At 45.4% G+C, this 27877-nt stretch overlaps 1 long non-coding RNA gene across 2 annotated transcripts; it reads left to right on the top strand.

Annotated features, from left to right (window-relative positions):
- The first annotated feature begins 86 nt into the window (after positions 1 to 86).
- Positions 87 to 27877, top strand: LOC116280338 (uncharacterized). 2 transcript variants are annotated; one of them, XR_004189680.2, is made up of 5 exons: positions 87 to 287; positions 17281 to 17742; positions 26195 to 26331; positions 26854 to 27064; positions 27272 to 27877. It is a non-coding gene; the product is annotated as an uncharacterized lncRNA (long non-coding RNA). The 2 variants fall into 2 exon arrangements; XR_012071716.1 differs by having other exon boundaries at positions 87 to 293.

The raw sequence follows: 27877 nt of genomic DNA, 5'->3' as shown, positions 1-27877 counted from the left end.
CAAAGTCAGAATTCGGTGAGCGGGCTGGGTGGGGTGTGGTATCCTTAGCGCAGAGGGAGAGGAAAGTGACAGCTTGGGCGGGGTGGGGAAGCAGCAGCTGGACATCCAAATGCGCCAGGGATCCTCCCGGAGTCCCGACTCTCCGGCGGGCCGGGTTTCCCCTCCTCCGCTCGGTCGGAGCCAGACGAATCTACATTCCCAGATTCCCGGCGGGGCCCGGTACCGAGATCGCCACGTCCACCCGGGAAGACGCGGTCCCTGCAGCTCTTGCGTGCGCAAGCCGAGGTGTAAGTGTGAGTGTGCGCCCGGCAGGGCGTGGGGGGCACCCAGGTGTAGAGCCAGTCCCCGGTCCGCGCCCCAGCAACCCGCGAGGAGGGGGGGGCGGGTCCCCGTGGGCCCCGATCGTCTTCCTCCACCTCCCCATGGGAAGGCTGGTCGGCACTCGGGGCCCCGGGGGTGGCGGGGGCCGGGGCGGGAGCGAGAGGGGCGCAGGCGGGCGCAGCGGCCCCTGGGCGCCCGGAGCCGGAGGCGGGCGCAGCGCGGCGCGCGGTCTGCAGTGCCCCCCGCCGGACGGCCGGGCTCAGGACCGCTCCGGGCTGCCGCTCTCCGCCGCCGCGCTTCTGCGTGCCAGGCGCGCCCCTCTTCCTCCCCGCTGAGGCTGACCCGGTGTTACGAAATTGAGTATCAAGTCGAAGTGGATTCTCAGCCTGCTTCTGTCACTTACTGGCTTCCTGCTCCGGGGAGCTCTTGACTTGTGCCTCCTTTTGGCTAATGTGGATAATATCCCAAAGTTAATGAGATAGTTGAAAGCATGCCATATGCCTGGTATATAGTAAGTACTCAGTAAATGGCGGGTATTATTATTGTTGTTGTTGTTGTTATTAATCTGGCGCTAGGCTTTGGGTGGGAGTCTCACTGAAGTCTCTGCTCTTCTATTACGGGTTTGAGAGGAGGACAAAAAGAGACGGTTTCTGCCTCCTTTCTGCAATGGAGAGGGAACTGATTCGCCAGGCTGGGATCCAGCTCTACTGTGCCTCCAACTCCACCTGTAACAGTGGACTCAGCCGTCCCCTCTTTGCACTAATATCCTCATTGCAAAAGAGGAATAATCATGCCCACTCACAGAGTTGTTGCAAGACAAGAAATGCCCAGTTCCTGGCACACAGTCAGGACTCAGGAAAGCCTCACCCCTTCATCCCACCCAGCCTGGCCCCCAGCCAGCCGGTCCCAGGACACCTGTACCTGTAGCACATGGTAGGTGCAGTGCAAGGCCCTTTCCCCTACCTCCTGGCACTCAGAAGGCCCGGGGTCTCTTTTCTGACAACACACACTAGGTGCTCAGTGCAAGCCCCGCCAACCCCGGCTGTCAGTATGCCATTTATTGAGTCCTTACTGACCTGCCTGCCCTTTGTGTCCCTGTCTGACCTGGGACAGGGTCAGCTTGGGCTGCAGGAGGCTTTAACTCTGATGTCCTTCTACCTCACCCCACTCCCCCAAGAAACCCCCTCCCTCAGATGCCTCAGATCCTTTCTGGACATTAGTAGCGTTGGAAACAAGAGCACGCACTCCTGATCTTGGAGTAATAGAATGTACAGTCAGAGGACCTGGTTTGATACCAAGAGCAGCCCCACTGGTTCCTGACTGTCTTTATCTTGCGACCTCTCTGAACCTCAGTTACCTCATCTTTTAAAAATGAGGCAGTAACACCTTCTTGGGTGGACCAGGGTGAGGGTCAATAGATATGTGTGTTTAAAAGCACCAAACACACAGGGTAAAGTGATAGCTCAGTGATAAAGCACATGCTTAGCATGCACGAGGTCCTGGGTTCAATCCCTAGTACCTACACTTAAAAAAAAAAATGAATCTATTATTATTTGTCTCAAGCACAAAGCAGGTGACCATTGAATATTCGCTGGACTGAACTGAGTTCTCCACCTGGGAAAGCGTCCCCTCAGACTTTCTCCTTGCTCTTGGCCTTGTCAAATGTCATGTCCAGGGACTTGCTGCTCATGACCTCTTTCTGAGGCTGGGACTTTGCATGCAGGAAGAGTGATGCATCTTTCCAGAGTTCAAGACTTAGTATGGCCTGTCTCAAGCTTGTTCTGTGATACTTATTTCAAAAGTTTCCTGAGATAAAATTCAACATGGAAATCTCATCTCTTTGCTTTATTTTTGGTGGCTAGTGTGCCTTTGGTTTGGGAGAGGAGGGTAGAGTGTTATTTAAAAATCATCCTGAGTTATCTGAGCATTTGTGTAGCCAGATTTTCTGCCAGAAATTCACATGTAATTGATTTTGTGGATGTGTCATAAGATGCCAGCAACTTTGGGGTCCTGTCCCTGCTCCAGCTCTTGAATAAGACAGACTCCAAATGGGAAAATAAATGAACAAACAAACCAGTGTTTAGTCTTTTTACGGGCCTTAGCAGTCACGGTGAACTTCTGTATCTGTTACATCCATGTCATCCTCAGCACAGCCCATCTTCCGGATGAACCTCACTGAGGCAGATGACTGAGTCAGTGCTCCTTTCCACTGATACTGACTCGCTTGAGTCCTCTCCACACTGCCCCCCCCCAGCCTATGACGCAGGGCTTTTCACTGGCCATCTTCTTAGAAACTTTAGAAATGATAGGACATGAACTTTATTAATACCAAGCACTTAGCAAATTAGAGAGTTTTCCCATAATATGACAAGTTATATGACAGCTGTTACTTTACCAAAACCGTTCATTATGGGGCCATTTGTGTAAAGGTTACCCCAGTGGCTTGGGGACAGTGCCTTTTGCTTTCTGACTCACAGGAAGCAAAAATAAGTTACCATCAGGTGATGGTCATACTTAGAAGCCAAACTAAAAATGAGAAAGTCTGTCATCCTTGAGGGCAGGGCAGCTGGCTTCAATTTTCAAACTGGTAAGTGCCAGGCGGCTCAAAATTTAAGATTTTCTTTGTGTCATACTTTTTTTTTTTTTTAGATCTAGTCAAACAGTGTGCCAATTTCTGTGCTTGGCAACATACAAAGGGATCTTCTGTGGTCTCTGTCATCCATGTTTCTCAGTCTGGTAGGAGAGATGCATATATTAAGTGCATCCAGTAGGCAGATAGTCTAGTATCTGCTTCCTGGGGGCTTATGAGGCCAGGCTGTGGGAAGCATGGGTAAGATGCAGCTCTCACATGCATAGGGGTTGCATTAGCCCCATTTTCAGACAAAGAAACTGAGGCTCTGAGCGGGGAAGAAATTAGTTGATTCACAGCATCGCCAGGATTCAGATTCAAAGATTTAATTCAAAGCGACTTTATATTTCCCTTCCAGGCCAGGGAAACTTATTGAAGAGCCTTTGAACTCATCTCTGTATACAGTGGGACTTAAAGGTTGCCCGGGTGTACACCAGCTCTTTGGCTTATGAGATTTCTAGACCATGTCATTCCCCGTCCTCTACTCTATTTCAGTTTTCCACTGAGAAGTATGACTTCTTTTCTCTGTTTGTATTTATCCTGGAAGTTAACATGCCACGACTTCCCTCACTCCCTCCCAAAAGGAGGAATTTTCTTTAGCACACAAATATATCAGGTATCTCAAGTTCTTTGAGGACAAACCAATTTTTTTTTTTTTTTAGTGGAGGTACTGGGGATTGAACCCAAGACCTCATACATGCTAAGCATGTACTCTACCAATGAGCTATTATCCTCCCCTCAAAAAACTTTTTTTTAATGTGTTTGTTTCTTACTTAGCTTTATTGGGGTATAACTGTATACCCTCCAAACTGCATTTGTTTAATGTGTACAATTTGATGAGTTTGGACCTATACATATAAGCCGTGATTTCACCACCACAATCAAAGTAGTAGATATATCCATCACCTCCACGAGTTTCCTTGCGTCCCTTTGTGTGTCTGTGTGTGTGTGTGTGTGTGTGTGTGTGTGTGTGCGCACTTGTAACATGAGATCTACCCTCTTAAAATTTTAAATGCACAACATCGTATTATAACTATAGGCACTATGTTGTCTAATAGATCTCTAGAACTTACTCATCTTTCATAACTGAAATTTTATGCCTCCTGAGCAACAATTCCCTATTTACTCCTCCCCCCAGCCCTTGGCAACTACCAGTCTGTTTTCTGCTGCTGTGAGTTTGACGGTTTTCGATACCTCATGAAAGGGGACTCATGCAATATGTGCCCCTTGGTGACTGGCTTATTTCATTTAGCATAATGTCCTCCTGGGTCATCCATGTTGTCACACATGGTAAGACTGCCTTCTCTCTCTCTCTCTCTTTTTTTTAAAGGCTGTTTACAACATTTTCGTCATCCATTCACCTGTTGATGGACACTGGGTTAGTTCCGTATCTTGGCTATCGTGAATACTGCTGCAGTGAACACGGGCGTGAAGGTGTCTCTTTGAGATCCCGATTTCAGTTCTTTCAGATATATACCCAGAAGTGGGACTCCCAGATCATATGGTGGCTCTATTTTCACTTTTTCGAGGAAGCTCTGTACTGTTTTCCTATTGACTGCACCATTTCACACTCCCATCAACAGTATACAAGGGTTCCAATGTCCTCGCATCCTTACCAACATTTTTTATCTTCTGTTGTGTAGATAGTGGTCTGTCCTAACAGGTGTCAGGTTCTAATTTGTGTTTACCTGATGAGTAGTGATGTTGAGCACTTTTTCACATACCTAGTGGCCATTTGTATGTGTTCTTTGGAGAAATGTCTATTCAAGTCCTCTGCCCATTTGAAAAATTGGTCTATTTGGGATTTTTTTTTTTTGCTATTGAGTTGTATGCATTCCTTATATATTTTGGATATTAACCCCTTATCAGATGAATGGTTTGCAAATATTTTCTCTTTTTCCACGCTGGTGATTGTTTCCCATACTGTGCAGAACTTTTTAACGCTGTAGTCATGATGCAATCCCGCGTGTCTCTTACGCTGCCTGAGCTTTGGCTGTCATACCCAAGAAATCACTGCCAAGACCACTGTCAAGAAGCTTTTTCCATATGTTTTCTTCTAGGAGCTTATGGTTTCAGGTCTTATGTTTAAGTCTTTAATCCATTTTGAGTTGATTTTTGTGTACAGTGTAATATAGGGTTTCTGTTTCATGTTTTTGCATGTTGATACCCAGTTTTCCCAACAGCATTTGTCAAAGAGACAGTCCTTTGCCCATTGTATATTCTTGGCACCCTTGTCGAAGATCAGTTAACTGTATATACGTGGATTTATTTCTGGGCTCTCTATTCCATTCTCTTGGTCTATATGCCTGCCTCAATTGTAGTATCATACTATTTTAGTTATTATAGCTTTGTACCATATTTTGAAATCAGGAAGTGTAATGTCTCCAACTTTAGTCTTCTTTCTCAAGATTACTTTGGCTCTTCTGGGTCTTTGGTAGTTCCACTGAATTTTAGGATTTTTTTTTTAATTTCTGTAAAAAATTCCATTGGGATTTTGATGGGAAAGTATTGTATTTGTAGATCACTTTGGGTAGTATGGACATTTTATCAATATTAAGTCTTTCAATCCATAAACATGGGATAGTCTTCCATTTATTTTTGCCTTCTTTTATTTCTTTCATTGTTTTGTAGTTTTCAATGTTGAAGTCTTTCATCTTCTTGGTTGCATTAATTCCTGAGGTTTTTTTTTTTGATACTATTGTAAAGGGGATTTTTTTTTAGATATATTTTCCCAGATAGTTTGTTATTATTGTATAGAACACAACTGATTTTTGTGTGTTGATTTTCTATCCTGCAACTTAATTTGTTTATTAGTTGTAACAGTTTTTTGGTAAAATCTTTGGGGATTCCTTTTTATAAGATCACGTCACCTGCAAACAGACATTTTACTTCTTCCTTTTATATTTATATTTGCATGACTTTCATTCCTTTTTCTTTTTTCTTTTCTTTCCTTTCCTTTCCTTTTCTTTCCTTTCCTTTCCTTTCCTTTTCTTTCTTTCTTCCTTCCTTCCTTCCTTCCTCCCTCCCTCACTTTCTTCCTCCCTCCCTCTCTCCCTTTCTTTCTTTCTTTCTTTCTTTCTTTCTTTCTTTCTTTCTTTCTTTCTTTCTTTCTTTCTTTCTTTTATTTTTTTGGTCCAATTGCTCTGGCTAGGAAATCTAGTACTGTGTTAAGTAGAAATGACAAAGCTGGGCATCCTTGATCTTGATCTTGGAGGAAAAGCTTTCAGTTTTTCCACTGCTGAGTATGATGTTAGCTGTAGGCTTGCCATATATAGCTTTCACTATGTTGAGGTACAGTCCTTCTATACCTAGCTTATTGAGTGTTTCTATTATGAAAAGTATTGAATTTTTAAAAATACTTCTGCATGTATTGAAATGATTATATACTTTAATCCTTTGTTCGGTTATTATGATTTATCATATTTATTGTTTAGGTATATTGAACCATTCTTGCACCCCAAGGATGAATCCCACTTGGTCATGGCGGCTGATCCTGTTGACTTTGCTTTGCTACTATTTGCTGTGGATTATTGCATCTGCGCTTGTCAGGGACATTGGCCTATGATTTTGTTTTCTCGCAGTATCCTTATCTGGCTTTGGTGTCAGAATAATACTAGCCTTGTACAATGAGTTTGGAAATGTTTCTTCCTTTTCAATTTTTTGGAAGGACTTTGGAAGTACTGGCAGTAATTCTTTTACTGTTTTGTAGAATTTACCAGTGAAGCCGTTTGGTGCTGGGTTTTTCTTTATTGGGAGGTTCTTGATTACTGCTTCAATCTGCTTACTCATTATTGATTTGTTTACATTTTCTATTTCTTCACGAGTCAGTCTTGGTAGGCTGTATGTTTCTAGCATTTTATCCGTTTCTTCCAAGTTACCCAGTTTGTTGGCATATAACTTGTGCATAATAGTCATTTATGATCCTTTGTATTTCTGTCATCAGTTATAATATCTTCTACTTTCTTTCTTTTTTTTTTAATTTTAGTCTTTTTTTCCTTAGTCTAGCTAAAGATTTGTCAATTTTGTTTAGCTTTTAAAAAAAACCCAACTGTTAGTTTTGTTGATCTTTTCTACTGTTTTTCTACACTACTTCCTTCATTTCTGCTCTAATCTTTATTATTTCCTTCCTTCTGCTAATTTTGGGCTTTTTTTGTTCTTCCTTTTCTAGTTCCTTTAGGTGAAAAGTTAGGTTATTTCTCTGAGATATTTCTTCTTTTTTAATGTAGGTGTTTATTGCTATAAACTTCTCTCTTAAGTACTGTTTTTGCTGCACCCCATAAGTTTTGGCATGTTGTATTTTTATTTCCATTTATATCAAGACGTTTTTTGATTGCCCTTTTGATTTCTTCCGTGACCCATTGGTTGTTAGGGGTGTATTGTTTCATTCCCACCTATTTTTGAATTTTCTGATTTTCCTTCTGTTATTGATTTCTAGTTCCATATTGTTGTGGTCGGAAAAAATACTTGATATGATTCCAGTCTTCTTAAATTTTTAAGACTTTTGTGGCCTGACATGATCTATTCTGGACATTGTTATGTGTGCTCTTGAGAAGAACGTGTATCCTGCTGCTTTGGGGTGAAATCACTCCTAGCAAACAAACGTATGTGCGTATAAAGAGAACTTTTACTACCGCTGAATGTGAAGCTCAGAAGCATTCTCAGAGGAAAACATTATCAAAGAAATTAATACAAATTGAAGGTCTTCTATCATTTAATTCTCCCAAGTCCTTGGATGGGAGGTACCATCCCAATCCTAGGACTCAGGAAACTGAGGCTTAATCAGCAGAACAAGTCTGAGATCCCCATTTCTGCCCGAATAGTATAATCACCTGGGGAATTTTACATAAATACAGTCGCCTGGGCTGCCCAGTGCCCCATAGCGTGAACTTCCCTGAGACGGGACCTGCTCCCCTCTTGGTCTGCAGGTAGACCGCCAGTCCTTGCCAGTCACTGTGGCTCAGACTCTACTCCGCTCCCCTCCAGTGATTAGTGTTAGAACAGAGAAGACGAAAGCTGGAAAAGTGAGTGACGCAGAACCTCTTATCTCTATTTGCTTTTGCAACTGTGTGAGTTTGGCATTTCACAAACTCAAACGTAAGGTGGACTTGACTTACCTTGATTCACTGCTGCATCAGCGTCTAGAACAGTGCCTGGCATGTGATGGATGCTTAATAAATCTTTGGAAAGAATGGGTGAATGACTAAGGACACCAAAGTAGGAGAAATCAGGTGACTCAGTGGGTTGTCACTCAGATCAGATCAAGCCCTCCTGCTACTGTGCCACACCCCAGCCCACACCTAAAAGGCTGTTCCTTCCTAAAATCAGCCTCTGACTGCGATTGCTGATGGTGGCAGCTATGGAATAAAGACGTGATCAGATAAACGTGAGATGATCTGAAAACTTCAGGACTTGGAGCCGAGGTAACTATTGTCCTGTTCTGCCACATAAGAAACAGTGTTGAAACCAGCAAGTGGCTTTCAAGTTTGTCCTGGCAACACAGTTGTTTGAGCTTTCCTTACAAAACTCTGTGCATCCTGCTCATCAGAAGTACATCACATATCATCTGCCTGATCACATCACATATCATCTGCCTGCTTGGGTAGCAGTATTTAAGAAAAATGGCAGGCCTGGGTCAAATCTCTACCTAGAATAGCCCTGGAGCCTTGAGGAATTCCCCGATCCACTTTGAACTTTATGCTCATGCTTTTTGAAATGGGCAGTTGGAGGGACAAAAGGGAAGGAAGTATCGGCGCATGTCTGGCTGTTCTGATGTGAGTTTTGGGACATATTTGAGAAGCCTGACCCTCACCAACTCCTCTGAAACTCCTGCCCCCCAGGGCTCACTCTGTTCCTCACAGTGCTATGGTTAAAGAAATTCAATACAGAAGCCTAGACTCAAGTGTTGACAGATTTACATTCTAAGGGTGGGACCTTGGTTAGGTTACTGAACCTGGCCAAGCCTCAGTTTCATCATCTGGAAAATGGGGATGACAGTAGTGCTTGTTAATAGTAGGATTTTTTTTCTTGTTTGTTCTTAATTTTTTTTAAACAGAGGTACTGGGGATTGAACCCAGGACCTGGTACATACTAAGCACACACTGTACCACTGAGCTCTACCCCTCCCTAGAGAAGTAAGACTTAATAAGAATTAAATGGGATCATGCAGTGTCTGCCTCAGAGCAAGCAGTCAATGAATGCTATCTATTTTTTATCATTATTATTAATTGGGTCAAATTTCCTGGGTGTTGGGAGAAAGAAGGCAAACTGAGGTTCCCTTAGTAAATAATGCTGATAATGCCATCTCTAAGAAGAGACTGGTGGAGTGAAATGCTTCAGGCCTCTGATGTTTGATTGTTTCTGACTTGAACTCGTCCACTCAATGGCCCCATGACCTCAGGGTCTAAGACAAGCCCCTCCCCATCTTTAGGCCTTAGCCCCCAACCCACCACCCCGACACTGGTCATTGAAGGAACTGGTGTCGGTCTCTAGCAGCACTGAGCATGCTCCTGGCAATGATTTGAAGGACCTCATTGCAAAATTCATTTTCCTCCTATCCTATTCCAATCCTTACCCTGAAAGCAGGAAAGAATCCAGATGAACCTTTTCACGGCTGCAAGTTGTGAATTCCAAGGGCCAAATCTGGCACCATGAGACAAGACTCCATACAGTCAAAACCTAATATAAATCAACTGACACAACTTGAAATGTGGACAGTACAGCAGACAAAATCTCGTATGTAAATATATGAAATTGATCACTGAAGTTGATTGGAGCTGAATGTCCCCAGCCTTAGGATATATGCACTGAAGTACTTAGGGGTAAATGGCCATCATGCATGTAACTTACTCTCAAAAACAGTAAAATCTTAACGAGAGGTGAATCTGGGTAAAGGGTATAAGAGGTGACTTGCACCTCTTTTGTTTTTATGTTTTTGTTTTTTTTTTTTTTTTTTTTGCTTTTGTGATGTTTGTAAGTTGGGCATTATTTCCAAATGAAAATTAAAAAAATAAAAACCTAGTAAGGGGGCATGTAATGTACAACATAATAAATAACATTCTTGAAAAAAAAATTAACACCCCTGTATGTTATTTATGAAAGTTGTTAAGAGAGTAAATCCTAAGAGTTCTCATCACAAAAAAGAAATATTTTTTCTTTCTTTAATTTTGTATCTCTATGAAAAAAATTTTTTCTATGAGCTGATGGATAGTCACTGAACTGATGGTGATGTAATCATTCCGTGATGTATGTAAGTCAAGTCATTATGCTGTACACCTTAAAACATATACAGCCCTGAAGGTCAATTACATCTCAATAAAACTGGAAGAAAATCAGAAATGAAAAATCTAATAAGGGACAAGGAACCCCTGAAGGTTTTGTTAGTCCTTTCCACCTAACACGAGTGCTATAAAGCAAAGAGATGAGGTTCTGGTGTAAAGATTTCTGAGCAAATACGACTCCATTATAAAACACTGAGGTTCCAGTATTCAAGCCAATCTGCCTCCAATAAGTTACCAGGTACGGTTTCATTAACTTCTAGGGGCTCACACAATACATGGCTTGCTCAGGGTCGCCCAGCCAGTAAGCAGTGGACCCTGGCTTCAAGTCTGGAGGCATCTGCCTCCATATCCCATGCTGTTTTCTCCCCGCCTTTGCCAACACAGGCTCCACCCCACGGGAATTTGCAGTGTCCAGGGGACAGGACACACCGACATAAAAGGAGGCCAGCTCTTGCATAAATAAATCGTGTATGAAGCTGTAGAAATGGCTGCAACAATCATGGCATCAGGACAGGAGGATGGAAATGGAGTCCAGTTCAGCCACAGAACAGGCTTTGTGAGCTTTTAGCAGGAACCTCACAGACTACCTGCCATTAAAGGGAAACCCCTAGCTGTTTTATTAGTGGTGTGTTTCAATCCCCATTCTCAAGGAAGATAGATGTGGAGGTATCTATAATGCAGCATTTACAAACTAAAAAGTAGCCTAGAGTAAGAAGTATATTTTGCATCACAACCAGTACATGCATACACAGACGTGTATCGGTGTGCGTGTATGTGTAACTGCACCAGATTCCTCGAAACACTCCTCTTACCCTTATGACAGGCAGTGCCTTTTGAGAGTTTCTGATTTAGTCGAGTCCATTTAAGAAAGAATGCTGCTAGAGATCCTGGCTGGCTTTTCTAAATAATGGTTGCCCTGGAGGAAGTTCTTATGCCTGTGTGATTTCACTGTAGTTTGCATCTGCGTGATAACCTGGTCAGCTAAGAGGTAAGCTGGGAGCCGAGGAAGTGGATGGAGGTGCAGAGAGGAAGAAGGGACTTACAGACTAGGGTCTGGGGTCTTCCCTTCCCTTCCCCACATCACTGCCCCCAGTGGCCCCTCAGCCAAGCCTCCCAGATGGTTCCCACAGGGCTTTTCTGGAGACTGAATGAGGCTGGGGCCACTTTCATTTTTGAGGGTCCTGGTTTATCTATTTTTTAACGAAAAAGTGCCTGAAAAGGAAGAGAGCTATCATAGTTAACAAATCAATGTCCTGAACACACATGCACAGACTACGTGCACACCCTTATTTGGAGATTATATCAGAGACCATTAAGATGTGGGACCCAGCTCAAACAACCTTCCCGTGTCCGTTGATTGATACGGGGTCCCCAAAGCCAAACTCCTTTCACATGGACTTCACGTGATGGAGACCGTGCTGGCGCAGGTTCCCTGGAGGGTGGGGATGAGAGCCAGCCATGAGGGAGCCAAAGGATGAGAGGAGAAAGAGACATGGAGCAAGTGAGCATAAATGCTTTCCCAAAACACAGCCTGAAAGGCAGGGGCGAACCAGGGCAGTAATTGTAACATGGGCTGCCTGGAGGAGCACTGATCTGGGATGAGAGAGACTGAGCACACGGAAAATGACACGGGGCTCTAGCTAATGGGCAGGTTGAATTTGAAGATACAATAGAAGAAATTAAACTGGGGAAAGATGGGAAAATAGACGCAGACAGTCCTCAGCTTAGGATGCTTCAACTTACGATTTTTCTACTTTACACCAGACCAAAGTCATACACATTCAGTAGAAGCTGGTCTTCAAATTTTGAATTTTGATCTTCTCCTGGGCTACTGACATGCCCTGCGATCCTCTCTTGAGACGCTGGGCAGGGGCAACCGCAGCTCCCTGTGGCCACATGACCACAAGGAGAAAAAAAGTTACACTTACCACCATTCTGTTTTTCAGTTTTCATACAGCATTCAATAGATTACATGAGATATTCGACACTTCATTATAAAATAGGCTTTGTGTTTAGTGATTGCCCAGCGGCAGGCTAATGTAAGTGTTTGCGGCATGTATTAATATAAGCTAGGCTAAGCTATGATGTTCCAGAGGTTAGGTGTATTCAATGCATTTTTTTTTTAATGGAGATACTGAGGATTGAACCCAGGACCCTGTGCATGCTAAGTCTGTGCTCCACAACTGAGCTGTACCCACCCCTCTAAATTCATTTTCAACTGATGGTATTTTCAACTTACAATGGGTTTATTGGGGCATAGCCCCATCCTGAGCCGAGGAAGATTTGTAGACAGACTGAGAGAAATCAGCCTCTTGTATAAAAAGACACCTACTTCCCCTCCATAATCAGATGTGAGAGATGAACACACCACTGTGCAACCAAGTAACAGATGAGGGAAAGTGTCTTCTTAGATTTTCCAAATAGGAAATGAGAACAAAATGCTGGAATTAGAATAGTATCATTTTTTCAACTCCCAGTGAATTAACAGATCTAGGCATGGAGTGTCAATGTCTGCCAACATAAAGAAAGGAATGAAAATGAGACATCATGAGTCTTCTGGTGAAAGAATGCGATGCCACCCACAGGACTGCCAAAGGGATCACTTCTGTGTCTGATAAAGCCTTTCAGTCCAGCTGCTACTTTGCAGGGAATATAGGAGACAGAGGAAAATGTTAAATGGCACCCAGAGCAGGCAACCAGCCAAATTTGGACTGAAAACCTTTACAGGTCAACCTGTAGAGTTCCTCGGTATACAAAGTGCGTGGAAAGGAAAGGATGAAGGGGAAACTCCTTGATCAAAATAGACTTTACGTACAACTGAATCGCTTTGCTACACACCTGAAACTAACATCGTGCATCAACTACACTTCGATAAAAAATAAAATTTAAAACCTTAACTTCAGAGATACAGCACGTTTTTCAAAAAGGAAAGACTCTAATGTTTCGATGTGCCTAATTGGATGATAAATTCAAGGAAATAACTACTCTGAAAATCAAGGATTGTGGTTACCTGGGAGAGGGGCTGGGGCAATGAAGAGGATGAGGCACGTGGAGGGCTTCTGGGGGGGTCTGACAACGTCCACTTGTTGCCTTGGGTGGAAGATGTGTGTCTTACAATAACTCACCGAGTTATGCGCTTGTGTGGCTTGCTGTCACTGGGTTTTATTTTACAAGGTTAAAAGTATCAGTGGCCATGTTCTCCGGTTCACGTGCACGTGGCTTTAAGCTCCAGCACCCAAGGCCACAGCCGAGGCGTCAGTGACCGCGATCCTTTAACCCCAGCGCCCCTGCCCACTTCAGCGGGGTCTCCTTTTTTCACAGCATCGCCAGGAAGGAGAGCTTGTAGCCTGACACAAGAGAAATAACACGGGATTTGGAATTAGACAGACCTAGGCTGAAGCCTGCTGTCTACGCTTTGTACTTGGTGCCTTCTGCTTCACGGTCGCAACATCATGCAAATTTCCCAATGCCGCGGAGCTTCAATTTCCTCATGTATCAAATTGGGATAAAGCATTGTGAGGATTAGTTAAGTGTGTGCAATGGTATACAGTAGATGCTTAGTGGTGCTATTACTACAATTATTCTTATGAGTCAAAGAACAGGTTGACCGAGTTCTAGGACCTGGAAAGCGTGTGAGTCCACGGCCCCGCTGGGGAGTCATCCTGACTCTTCTCACACTTGCTCTAAGCCCCGCGGTCGGCCCTCCCCCTGCGGTCTGCCTTATCCAGGAGGACGGGCCCACCCAGGGGAGCAGTGGGTCACACCTTTGAGTGCTGGGAGCGTGTGGCCCTTCTGGGGTGTCCTCCCCAGGAGACATTACTTAGGGAATCCATGAGTCATCTTTTCAGTCACAGAGTCAATGACAAAAACTCTGCCATCAACTATTCCTTCCCTATCTGGGGTTCTGAACTTGGGAGGTGTGGGCTCCTCTGCAGGAAGCCCTCTGCTCTCCTGAATCCATCTTCAGCCAACATTGCCGAGGCCACCAGGCCCTGTCCGACACTCCACCTCTCTAAAGACCAGTCTGGGTGCCATCCTCCTCCTCCAGGGGACATCTGGCAACATCTGGAGATTTTTGTAGTGTTGTCATAACTGAGAATAGGCTACTGGCATATAGTGGGTAGAGGGTAAAGATGCTGCTGACCATTCTACAGCTCCTCCCAGCAAAGAATTATTGGGCCCAAAGTGTCAAATATTGCCAAGGTTGAGAAACCCAATCTACAGGGAAATGGGAAAGGAGGCTGTGACTTGTAACCTCTAAGTCCTGCCCTGGGCACCCTGGCATGTGCCCAATTTACAGACAGAATGCTTGAGGCTGTGAGAGGTAATAGGACTTGCCCAAAGTCACTGAGCTGTCAGGGAGATGGTTTTCTGGCTCACTCTCTGTTTAGAGCTTTGCCTCCTCAATTTCCTGATAATTGGGGTTTATGGGAGCCCTTTAAGACGAGACCTTCAAAGATCATGTGAGCCACAAGAAGGAGGTGAGGGTTTCCCCCTGCCTAATGAGTAGCTCACAGCACAGACTTTCAGTGGTTGCCCGTTCCTGACTTGGAGAGGATCCAGTCCGGCTCCTTAGCCAGGCACACAAGCCCTTTCAAGTCCAGGCCCCATTCAGCCCTCAAACCTCACATCATAATCCTCCCGCCTCACGCTCACTCTGTCAGAGTTTCCTCCACACCCCACATTCTTATGCACAGCCGTGCCTTGGCTCACTCTCTGCCAAATGTGGTACCCATTCTACCTGGGTCCAGCAGATGATTTCAGGGGGGAAAAAGGATGACTGTCTTTCCCTCAAATACTTGGGAATTTGCTTTAATGTGTATTAGGAAAAAAGTAATTAGCAAGCAACCCTAGGATATAGAGTCTCTTATTTAAAAAAATTTTTTTAGTTTAAAAAAAATTTTATTGAAGTGTAGTTGACTTACAATATTATATTAGTTTCAGATATACAACCTAGACATTTGATGCTTTTATAGATTATGCATCATACAATGTTATTACAACATTATTGACTATAGTCCCTGTGCCATATACATGACATCCCTGTGACTTATTTATTTTATAACTAATAGTTTGTACTTCTTAATCCCCTTCACCTACTTAACCCATTCTCACCCCTCCTCTCTGGTAGCCACTAGTTTGTTCTATCTGTGAATCTGTTTTGTTATATTTGTGTTTCGTCTTTTAGGTTTCACATATACGTGAAAACACACAGCATTTGTCTTCCTCTGTCTGACTTATTTCACTTAGCATAATACCCTCCAGGTCCACCCATGTTGCTGTAAATGGCATTATTTCATTCTTTTTATGGCTGACTAGTAGTCCATTACATATATGTCACATCTTCTTTATCCAGCCATCTGTCAATGTAGTATCTCTTTTTTTAAAAAATGCATTTATATTTAAGAAATAGTCAATTAAAATATTATGTAGACACTGTACAGATGGTAGTCAGAGGAAGTACAGCTCATGAAGGAGGTGTACAGAGACCTGAAATGTGCCTTTGCTCTTTCTCTGTCTTAATGCCTTTTCCCTGCCTGGTCCTCCTGCCTCCCCAGCCTGTCTCCCTGTCTCCTCATCTTTGGCACCCCTGGCCCGGCTAATGCCTACTCCTGCCTGAAGACCCAGCTCGGACTTTCATTCTCACAGAGGCTTCTCTGACCCCCTACCTCATCTTCCAGCCTGGGCTGGGTCAAGCATTTCCTCTGTGAATTCCAGAAGGCAGGACACAATGCTCAGTGAACTCGGAAGTAAACCTGCCCGGCACAGCACGGGGGCAGAGCCGAGGCTCTGAGGAGTCACAGTTATTGAACAAAGCATTGCTTTTCACTGTGAGGCTCCTGTCTCTGGTTCAGCCTGTCCTGAGACACAAGCTCCTAACCAAAACAGAACCTTAGTGACAAGCCAGGGCATGAGAGCAGCTCAACTTCCTCTCTGTGTCCACCCTGGACAGACACCACCAAGCTGGTCTCTCCAGGCCGTCTCTATGTGCGAGGAAGTCTCTGAACTCGGCGCTGGGGGACCTGGATCTGTGTGCACTTGGCAGATCAGTTCCCCGCCCGCCCTGGGCTTCAGTGTCCCCATCGGTAAAGTGGGAGCAGGGAGGAGCACCCACCTCCCACCCCGCCTTCCGAGGTGGCTGTGCGTCCTGCCCTGAGTGAAGGGTGGCAGAAGTACCTTGCAAACCATAAACCACTTTTGAATGAATGGAAGGGGTTGTTATTTTTAAACTCATAAATGAGGACAGCCCGGTGCTCTGGGGTTTTCAGCACGATGCTGTGTAACTTGAATAACCGGATCGCACGTTCCTGCATCTGCACCTACATGCGTGCACACCCGCACACGCCCTGATGACAGAAGGCCGTTTGAGGCCTCTCTGAGACCCAGCATACGCAAGTAGCTCAGAGAGGACAACTGGGACTCCACAGCTTAGAAGGGCAAAGCCTGAGGGGAGAGACGCGTGTTCAAAATCCAGAAACAGCTTCTTCCCTTCCGGTAGTCAACAGTATTTGCTTGAGCAGCTCCTGGGAGCCAGGCCCTGGCAACAGGGAGATACAGGCTGTCTCTGCCCTCAGCAAGCACCTGTTCCAGCAGGGAGGACCTAGTGGGGAATAATTCATTCCATGCTGAGAGATGATGGTAGGGTACCGCAGGAATTCCCAGATGTAGCCCCCAAATCCTGGGCTGCCAGAGCGCCCTGCAAGGCAGATGAGGAAGAGGTTGCTTTAAGATGAAAGAAATGAAGGGGGAGGGTATAGCTCAGTGGTGGAGTGCGTACCTAGCAAACATGGCAAACTTGAGGTCCTGGGTTCAATCCATTAAAGGTCCTGGTACCTCCATTAAAATAGATAAATAAATACAACCTAATTATCAACCTCCAGCCACACCCCCAAAAAAGTATACAGTGCTGTATGTCAACTATATTTCAATAAAACTGGAAGAAAAAAATTTTTTTAATAAAAGTTATTTTAAAAGGTGAAAGAAATGAAATACTGTGTTATTAATCATCTTATACATGGTTCACAAGGAAACTAGAATGCCTTTCTTTTCCAGGTGCTTTAAAATTGCCACAGTGTTTGGGGAGAGCAACAGACTGGCGTTGAAAGGCACAAGTAATCATGAGCCCTCCTGAGGGCTGGAGCTACGTCATCCCAGGGCTGAGCAGAGCGTTCTGCATGATGATCTAAGCTCCCGAGAAACGCAGGGTCAACATCAGCGCCGTCTGGCAGCCAGCAGACACCGCCTGCCAAGTCCTCTGCAGGGCCTGGGGGTCAGAGAAAGAAGAGCACGCACGCTGGCAAAGAGTTGGGAAAACAGACCTTGAAGGGGTGGGTGACAGTGTGGTGATGCCCGACGCCGGGACTGCCTCTCCGCCCAGGGAGACCTGCACAGAGGACGCCGTCCGCGCCAGTGGTGAAACCGGCTCTGTTCCTGCCGACCGTGACCTCCTCTGAAGCACATCCTTGGGGCCACCATTCGAGGCTCAGAAGAGCCAGGGCCTGATTCCATGATTTTGTAGGTCCCTACATTTCACACCCTCCCAAATCTTTGAGCAACTCTAGACCGAGGACCAGTTCCTCTCTATCTCCAAATCCCTGGCATGGTGTAGGGACTCAGAGAATGGTTGTTGAATGAGTGAAAGATTAGAAGAGTATTCTGTATCCATAGATGACCACGTGCCCTGAAACCCCGCATGCTCAACAGTTAGGGAATTTGGCTTTTTTTTTTTTAATATGTGGAATCTTTTTTATTACTATTATTGGAGTATAGTCAGTTTACAATGTTGTGTCAATTTCTGGTGTATAGCATAATGTCTCAGTCATACATATACATCCATATATTCGTTTCCGTATTCTTTTTCATTATAGGTTACAAGATATTGAATACAGTTACCTGTGCTATACAGTAGAAACTTGTTTATCTGTTTTATATATAGCAGTTAGTATCTGCAAATCTTGAACTCCCAATTTATCCTTCCCACCCCTTTTCCCCTGGTAACATAAGTTTGTTCTCTATGTCTGTGAGTCTGCTTCTGTCTTGTAAATAAGTTCATTAGTGTTTTCTTTTTTTTTTAAGATTCCACATATGAGTGATAGCATATGGTATTTTTCTTTCTTTTTCTGGCTTACTTCACTTAGAATGACTATCTCCAGGTCCATCCATGTTTCTGTAAATAGCATTATTTTATTCTTATTTATGGCTGAGTATAATATACCACAGCTTCTTTATCCAGTCATCTGTCGATGGACATTTAGGTTGTTTCCATGTCTTGACTATTGTAAACAATGCTGCTGTGAGCATTGGGGTACAGGTGTCTTTGTGAATTAGAGTTCCCTCCAGATATATACCCAGGAGTGGGATTGCTGGATTAAGTGGTAAGTCTACTTGTAGTTTTATAGTTTTTTGAGGAATCTCCACACTGTTTTCCATAATGACAGCACTGATTTTTTTTAATTGAAGTGTAGGTGATTTACAAAGCTCCACCAGTCTGCCTGACGACCAGGCTCCCCTACACCTCAGCATGCTTTGCTTGGGTTTGGGGAGAAAATATTCAACGCCAAGCCCCAGCTCTACCGTCTCATGGTGTTGTGATCTTAAAATGCTTTTTCATCTCTCTGAACCTTAGGTCCGCATCCCTGAAACACGAGGGAAATGCTCTTGAATGTTTACTGAGGCCGGGCTTACACTTTTTACACGCATTCCACAATTAATACAACGAGGTGTCACGCTGTGGTTAGGCTCCTCCGCTGTGGAATGAGATCATCCTGAGTCTGAGGATTAAATGAGTCAATGCATATAAAAGACTTAGCACAATGTCCGGCACATAGAAAACGTGGAGCAGTTTCTAGCTGTGAACATTTACACTCCTATGAAGGAGCCACTATTTTTATTCCCAATTTCCAGAGAAGGAAACTGAGGCACAGAGAGATCACACAGCTTGCCCAAGGACTATGGTCAAGTTATTGTTAAAGTTTGAACTTTAACAATAACCCCAAGCCCCTAAGTCCTTCCGATAACTGCACCTTGAAGACGAGAGGGGAAAAAGAAAGTATTAAAATCGGAAAGTCTTTTCTCCTTTTCTCCCTGTTGGATATTTGGCCAAATCACTCTGACTTGTGCCTGAATCTCTATTTTCTCTCTCTGAAAAGAAAAACTTTCAGATGGAAAAGCCTGGCCGTTTTTTGCCTCTGGTACCTTCCTGGTCCAGCTGGGCCAAAACGATGCTTTTAAAAATGATCCAAATGGCTACTGCCTCTCCCTTTCTCTCACCTAAAACACCCCCAGTTTATGAAGTAAGAATCCAAAACCGTAAACATGTTTTCCAATTCACTACCATCTGTCTGGTGAATCATAAAGTTCCCTGAAATGAGGTATGCGTGAGGACCATCCTGACAATGAAAAGATTAAACTTAGGTTTCCATGTGGTAAACGGGTAACCAGAAGCCTTCAGACCATTTAGGTCTTGTGAAGAATAAACAGCCTGCCCTGTGCTTCCCTGGCCTGGTCACCCAGATGCCCCAAGCACTTGCCAACAGGATTTGGTGCCCTCTCAACTTTGCGCTAAGAGGCAAGGATTTTTTTCGCATGTTATTTTTAAGTGGGATAAAATACACATAACAGAAAACTTACCATCTCAACCATTTGTAAGCGTACAGTTCAGTGGCGTTAAGTCTTTTGACACTGTTGTACAGCCAGCGCTACCATCCATCTCCGGAACGCCTTCATCTTCTCACGCCAGAACTCTGTACCCCTCACACCGCCTCTCCCTTCCCCTTCCCTCCCAGCTCCTCGTAACCACCACTCTGCTTTCTGTTTCTATGACTCTGACTACTTTAGGTACCTCGTGTCAGTGGAATCACACACTGTCTTTTTGTGACTGGCTTGTTTCACTTAGGATAATGTCCACAAGTTCATCCAGGTTGTATGTAGCACATGTCAGAATGTCCTTGCTTTTAAAGGCTGAATAATATTAATATTCCATTGGGTGTATGTACCACATTTTGTTTATCGACTCCTCATCCACTAAAGGACATTTACATTGCTTCCATCTTTTAGCTAGGATGAATAATGCTGTTATAAACCTGGGTATACAAATATCTGTTTAAGACCCTGATTTCAGTTATTTGGGGTATTTACCCCAAAGTGGAATTGCTGGATCATATAGTAATTCTATATTTAAATTTTTGAAGAGCCACCATCCCATCTTCCATAGTGGTCCCACCACTTTATATTCATACCAGCAGTGCTCAAGGGTTCCAGTGTCTCCAGGTTCTCACCAATACTAGTTACTTTTTGTTTTCTTTCTTTCTCTTCTTTTTCTTCTGGTAGCCATCCTGATGGATGGGAGGTATTATCTCAATGTGGTTTTGAGGACACTGAGTTTCTGTCCCCTCTTGTGTTACTCCAGGTCCTCCATGAAGTAGGTGCTAAGATGGAACTAGACATGGAGGGGTTTTGCTAGGAAACCCCACTGCGAGGGAAAACCAGGAGGGAGCAGTGGAGGCGGGGGAAGCTCAGGGATGGGGGTGGCGTGGGCGTGGGGAGGGGAGTACAGTCGAGTATAGAGTTATCTCAAGAGGTGGAACAAGAGTGGATGCAAGTCTGACCCCAAGTGAGACACGGAAGGAAGCTTGAGGAGAAGCATCCTGGACTGTCATGCAGTCCAAGGAAGGTTCAGCAAGCTTGCTGGGGAGTCCTCGAACCAACGTCACCTCTCAGAGGAGTCCTGCACCTCCAGGAACAGGGCTGTCCTGGGATGCCTGTTGCCCTCAGTCAATGGCTGGGAGCAACCCATGGGACATGCGGCCAGTACAAACACAGCGATGGATTTCAGAGCAGCGCTGGGTCAGTGACAGCCAACTACTCTCTCTGGAGTTGGAAGTCTAAGTTAAATGAGGTCATGCTGGGGTAGGGTGGACCCCTACCCCAGTATGACTGACATCCGTATGAAAAGGGGGAGTTTGGACACAGACACGCACACAGGAAGAATGCCATGTGTTGATGAGGGCAGAGATGGGTGATGTAGACGCCAAAGACTGCTAGCAAATTCCGGAAACTGGGCAGGAGACACGGAACAGATTCTCCCTTGGAGCCCTCAGAAGGAACCAGCCCTGCCACACTTCAGTCTGGTACTTCCTGACTTCAGGACTACGAGATAACACACTCCTGCTGTTTAAGCCATTTAGTTTTTGGTATTTTGTATGTCAGCCCTAGCAAGCTAATAATAGAAAGAAAGGAAGAAACAGGTGACCATGATAATCAGGTGGGATATGTACTTTTTTAAGGTGCATCAGTATCACTGTAGGATTGTATTAAAGAAAATTGTGTTACTAGAAGAAAAAATAGTTGCTTATCAGGAGATTATTCTGATGTGGCAACACACAAATGTTTTCAAACAGCTGGTACCTTGTAAAAGGAGGCCCCTATAAACAGGATATTCCTGTTGGCATGGAACTGCATATTTGCTTAGAAAAACAGTGCCCTGTTTCTGCAACAGTCAACCAATGCAAACAAGGAAATATAGCTAGAGAAATAAGAAAATGTATACATCATAGAAAATCCCCTGGACATGAACACAGACAAAACCAACTGCAGAGTGACAAAAGATGTCTGGCAAACATAGAAGCTTGCCCTTTGAAAGGTCTGACATTTTCCTGGAAAAGTCACACTCAGGTACTTTGAAAAGGAAAAGCACAGAATGTCAAAGTGGGAAGGGAGCTTAGGGATCATCTAATCTATCTACTTAATTGTACTGGTGGAAGAAACGGAAGCCCAGAGAGGGGAAGGAACTTGCCCAGGGTCACACAGCCAGCTGACTCCAAGGCCACGGGTTCTTCCATCTCTGCCAACTTTTCTGACTCCAAGGCCACGAGTCCTTCCCTCTCTGCCAACCTTTCTTTCATTCTTCCTCCTCTCTCTCTGTGCCTGGTTCCTGAGTCGTTTGAGTGCATGGGGAAAAAAATCACTTTCTACCTGACAAGCGAACTCCTCTCACTGCTCTCGCCATCCCTGGCATTTTGGTAGAGCAGCCTTTATGCTCTCTCTCACTGACCTGGGAGTGTCTGAGAATTACTCCAAGTCATGTCGGTGGAGCTGACAGGCAGGTGACACCCTTCTCCCCCAGTGCCTGTTTTATTGCCCCAGAGGGGAAATTCAATGCCCAGCAAGGTCCTTTCTCCCTGGCTCTAAGCATCCCCATGAAGATACCCAAGGAGACCCTTTATCTTGTGACCAGCAGAAGGGGAAGGCCTGGGGTCAACAACACCACAGCATCCAGCATGCGCCACACGCATACCGAGTGGTCACAGCACGCAGACACTCACCCTGGGAGGAGCGACGCAAGCTCGTGAGGAATCCAGACTTGGGAGAGAGAGAATGGGCTGCACCTCCGGGTTTGAATCTGGCTCTGTCTCTTGGGTGGCTTCCTGAACTTCTCTGAGCTTCCACTTCAGCACTGGATGAGATGATGCACCTAAAATGCTCAGTCCTGTGCTTATTGCCAATGAGTAGTTGTCCACGGTGCTATTTTTTAAAATTATTTTTTATTTTATTTTTGATTTCTTTAAATTTTTATTATTTTTAATAGCTCAATCCTCTTCGGAAAAGTAAAGAACTTGAAGGCGAACAAGTCAATTACATGTTTTTTTTTTTTACCAGTTTATATGAACAGCTGCTCATCTAGGTTTCTGCCACTTCCCGCTCCCAGAACTCTGGGTACCAGTAAGACCAAGGCTGGCGGGATCCAACAGGCTCGCTGTGACAGCTTCCTAACTAGTCTCTCTGCCTCCATTTTCTCCTCCCCACGCTAACTGCCCTCCGACGTGATCTTGCTAAAGGGCTAAACTGTTCATGTTCTCTGCTCCACAAGCACCTCCTTTGGCTGCTCTGCATTTCCAGGATCAAGTCCAAACTCCGAGGCTTGGTGCACGGGTCCATCTTCAGCTGCACCTGGCCACCCACCCGGCTCAAGCCTCATACATTTGCTCGTGGCTCTCTAAAACACCTGTTGCTCTCTCACCCCTCCATCTCTTTACACAAATCTCCCCCACCTCCTGGCACACTCTGCCTCCTCTTCTTGATCTAGCTCAGTGGTCCTCAAAGTGTGTTCCGGGAACCACTGCATCACCAGGAAGCTTGTTAGGGATGCAGATCCTTGGGCCACACTCCAGACCTGCTGAATCAGAAACACTGAGCCGGGAGACCAGCCATCTGGGTTTCGACAAGTCCTCCCAGGGATTCTGATGCACGCTCAAGTTTGAGAACCGCTGACTCATGAAAGCGTACTCAACCCAACTCAGGGGTTGCTCTTTTAGGATATCCTTCCCAACTCCCTGCCACCCTTTGCAGAGGGAATGCGGCCTTCTTCAAAGCTCCTCAAAGTATTCACTGAACCCTGAACACACTTCCTAGCGCTGCCGGTCACATCCAGTGGTTGTAATAGTTTTCTCTTCACATGTACGTTCCCACAGTAGCCAGGAGAGCCTTGAGGCTGGGGACCTGGTCACATTCGAGTCTGTGTCTGCCCCAGTGACCAGCGTAGGGCCCAAAACGTGTGATGACTGTGCCCATGAACATTCATGGCCTCATTATCTGTAGAACTTAGATTTGCCTGTGTTCACAAAGCACCTCAAACTCTCTAACCCTGGACCAAGTTCAGGAGCACAGGCCGACAAGACCTCTAAGAGGGTTTCTCATACTCACCTGTGATCGTGAACTTTGCCCCTCTCCCTTCCCCTTACTCAACCCCTCGCCACCCCCCTCCTCAGCAAATGGCTAGAAATTCATTGACATCTCCTCTATTTTATTCATGTATTTGTGCATCCTGTTTCCTAATACACTTGTGCCAGTTGGTATTTTTTGTTGTTGTTGTTGTTTTCTTTTGTATTTTTAATGGAGGTACTGGGGATTGAACCCTGGACCTTGTGCATGTTAAGCATATGCTCTACCACTGAGTTATACCCTCTCCCCCAGGCTGTTTTTTTTTTCTTAATTTTTAATTATGGTAAAGTATACATAACATAAAATTTACCATCTTAACCATTTTTAAGTGTACAGTAGTGTTAAGTATGTTCACTCTGTGCCAGTTTTAATGGGAAAAAGAAATAATGATTTAAATTACTAGGAAACAAGCAAAATTGGCAATCCAAGAATATTCTCACACCCATATGAGATCTGGAACTCTCTGAGAGGTGTGCACACCCCACTTTGAGAATAACAGTCACGGCTAACATTTATTAACTGCTGAGTAAGTTTCAGGCACCATGCTAAGTGTTTTCAAGCATATCTTATTTAATATTTACACCAACCCTCAGGGGCAAATATTATCATCCCCATCCTGCAGAAGTGAGGTAGGAAGCCCCATGAAAAAGACGGCAGGACCCCCAGGCAGGGCCACTACCCTTCTGCCAGTACCATTCTGTTCCCTGGCCCTGCAGCATTTTCACTTTTTAAACTCTGAAACAGCTTACTTCTAGGAAAGCGGAACTCACCCCTAAGATTCTATCAGTTCCCTGAGCTAACTCCTGACCAGTCCATTTGTAGTGCTTCATTTACATGGAGCTCACTCCTGATTGGCCCATTTCCCTCACTCCTGATTGGTCCATTCCTCTCATTCCTGATTGGTCCACTTCTACAAAGCTTGTTCCCAATCAGTCACCTTTGTTATACCTTATTTGCATATGATGCTGCAAAATGTTGCAAAGTCTAGGCTGGTAGCCTATAAAGGGTTGTAAACCTACAGATGGGGTTCAGAGCTTGGAGTGTTAACTCCTCTGGGCCTGCTGGCGTAATAAACCTGAGTTCTCCAACCCTCCACGTGCTGCTTGGTCTCTTGCCAGATCCAGGCTGCTGTTACAACTGAGCTGTAACACACTTTGCTGCAACAGAAGAAGAAACTATTACAGAGCTAAAAAGAGCACTTTGCTAATGGGTCTCTGGATCCAGACCTCAGGGCTGCTGTGCTGAAGCATCTGGTGTAGCCCAAAGCCACAGTCCCAGCCTTCCAGAAATGCCAGAGTCTCTCAAGGGTACAGCGGTCCCCCTTGCCTTCCAGATCCATTCTCAGCTAGTTGGCCTGAGCATCTGTGGGTCTCGAATGACCCACACCACCAGGCTTAGGCTTTGCTTAGCCTCCTGGACTCTCAGTCCCTTACTAAGAACTGGACCAGAGCTGGAGTCCTCAGTCTGTCACTTGGCACCTCTGTGGCCTAAGACAATTTGGTTCTTTTGTTAAGCCTCAGCTTTTTCCCTTGTAAAATGGGAATAATCTAGAGTCACAGTCTCTTACCCAAAAGCTTCCAGGCTAGCTGTGTCTCAGAATTCAGCGTGTTTCAGATTTTAGAAAGATAACAAGCACATGTACCAGGTATCACATAACGTCCCATTGGACTCTGTGACCCCAAAATCAAACACATTACTATTTTTGCAGCAAGAGGATAAATATTCACACTGAGTGGGATTAAAGGCTCGTAGTATTTCAAATTAGCTTTTACCACTAAAGAAGCTACCAAAGTGTTTTCACATTTTGAGCTTTCTGGAATTTGGAATTGAAATTATGGATTTATACCTGCCTCAGAGGGTTACCACAAGGAGGAAATACACTCAAAGTGCACACAAGTATTTTTCTAGGCAGGCTCTGGTCCATTGGAGGAGCAGAGGGACTTATCAAAAGATAGACCTTATTGGAAACAAAAATAGACCTCTTCTTCCTCCCCTTTTCACCTTTTGGGGGGAAGAAGGGGAGATAATTAGACTTATTTACTTATTTATTATTTATTTATTTATTTTTGATGGAGGTACTGGGGATTGAACCCAGGACCTCATGCAGCTAGGCTCACACTCTACCACTCAGCTACACCCGCCCTGCTTTTTTCCTCTTTCCAAATCCTGCATTTTCCTCAGGCTCCTTCCAAACTGTCATCTTTGACTTTCCTGTTCACCATCCACCTTCTCAATGTGCTCTTCCCAGACCAAGACTTGCTTTCTTCACATCCTCCCAACTGGACTCTCTCCAGAAAAGCAGTCCTTTGATCTCATCCTCCAGCTTGGAAACGTCAACTTGGACACCCTCCGGCTGGCCTGTGCCATTGTTCAGGGCCTTTTGAGGTAAGCTACTCCTGAAGTTGGGTGCTTTCATGGCCATATGCAACCAGGTTTTTCTAGAAAGATAAACATGACCATTCCCCTACTAGAAAATCCACCCCAAACAGCCCTCTCTAGCTGACAAATGGTTGAGGGAGGGGGAACCAAGAGGTGATGGACCAGCTGGGCTAATCTCTTAGTCTTCTAAGGATCAGCCAATTCTCCATCCCTCTGGAGTCCAGCACCTCCCGGGAGTCAGGGTGTGACCACACCGTACTCGGGAGATGCCACCGGAGCACACAGAAAGGTGGTGAGGGCAGAGGCAAGGCCTCCACGGCGCTCCAATGTCAGCTTGTAGAGTGCTATTGTTGCCCTTATGACGCTATTGCCCCACGGAGTGGGAAAAACTCTCCCCTGATCTAAGCCATTATTATGTGGGTCCTATTCTGGCCACAGACACCACGTGGGTAGTCAGGCCTCTGCTGTTATTCAGCCTTAGGGGTGAAAACATCCGAACAGTGGAATCTTTTTTGTTCCTGGCTCCAGGTCGGGACGCACAGACTTTGGATTCGCCGTTGCTCGTCTCCGCCTATCCCCACACCAGGCACCAGGGCCTCCCGAGGCACAGCTCCTCTCCCTCCTGCCTTTCTGGCCGCCGCACAGCTGGCACCCTCGCCGCCATTTTGGCGGGGGCCCAAGGCCTAGAAAATGAAGGAACCTAGGCAACCGCTGGCGACAGATTGCCGCTAGGTTCGGGGTGAGGCTGCTGGAGGGAACATCGTGTTTGCGGGAGGGGAGGCCTCGGCGGGGCCGGCCAGCCTGGGGTGGGCACAGAAGTGGGGGAGGAGAGGCTGCCAGGGGCTGGGTAGCAGCCAGCAGGCGCCTCGGCTGCTGGCGCCCCTCGTGGCGCTCGCAGGAACTGCAGGTCGGGGCCCTGGGTTACTGTTATTGTTGATTTCACCAGCTTTGATGATGCCGAGCTGGCCTCTTCAGAGGAATGTAGACCTGTCTGCACCCGAAAACCAAAACGAGTCCAAGGGGCGTGGCCAGGCGGCTGGCGGAGAGGCCCTACTTCACTTGGGCGGACACCGGCGTCTGGAAGGAGGCCTGGCACACTGGGCCCGGGAGATGGCTCCAGGCCCAGGGCCAGCCACGCTGCTTTCCCACGTGTGCAGGCGTTGGCTTCCCCAGAGCTAGACTCCACGGAGGGAAGAAGGCTCCCCGGGGAGAGGAAGGCTGGGGGCTTTCCCCTCGTGTGTGCGCCATCCCGGGCCTGGGAACAGCTGCTCCAAAAGGCCCAAGTGGGGGCTTTTGCAGGGATTCCAGGGGTTAGTCCTGACATATGCAGAATCATTAGAATCCATCCGTGTGACCCCTGATTTAAAGCTCTCCCAAGACACTTTTCACCCACCACTGGCCTGCCCAGTACTAGCCATGAGGAGCCTGTAGCTACTGAGTACTCAAAGTATACTCCCAATCCCCATCAGATTTCAAAGAATTAGTATGAAAAGATGTATTTTATTAATAAAAATGTTTGTATATTGAATTAAATAAAATATATTAAAAATAA

This window comes from Vicugna pacos, chromosome 4 (genome assembly GCF_048564905.1).
Source record: "Vicugna pacos chromosome 4, VicPac4, whole genome shotgun sequence".
NCBI lineage: Eukaryota > Metazoa > Chordata > Mammalia > Artiodactyla > Camelidae > Vicugna > Vicugna pacos.
Note: the sequence above shows the minus strand (reverse complement) of the source record. Positions and strands in the feature narration are given on the sequence as shown.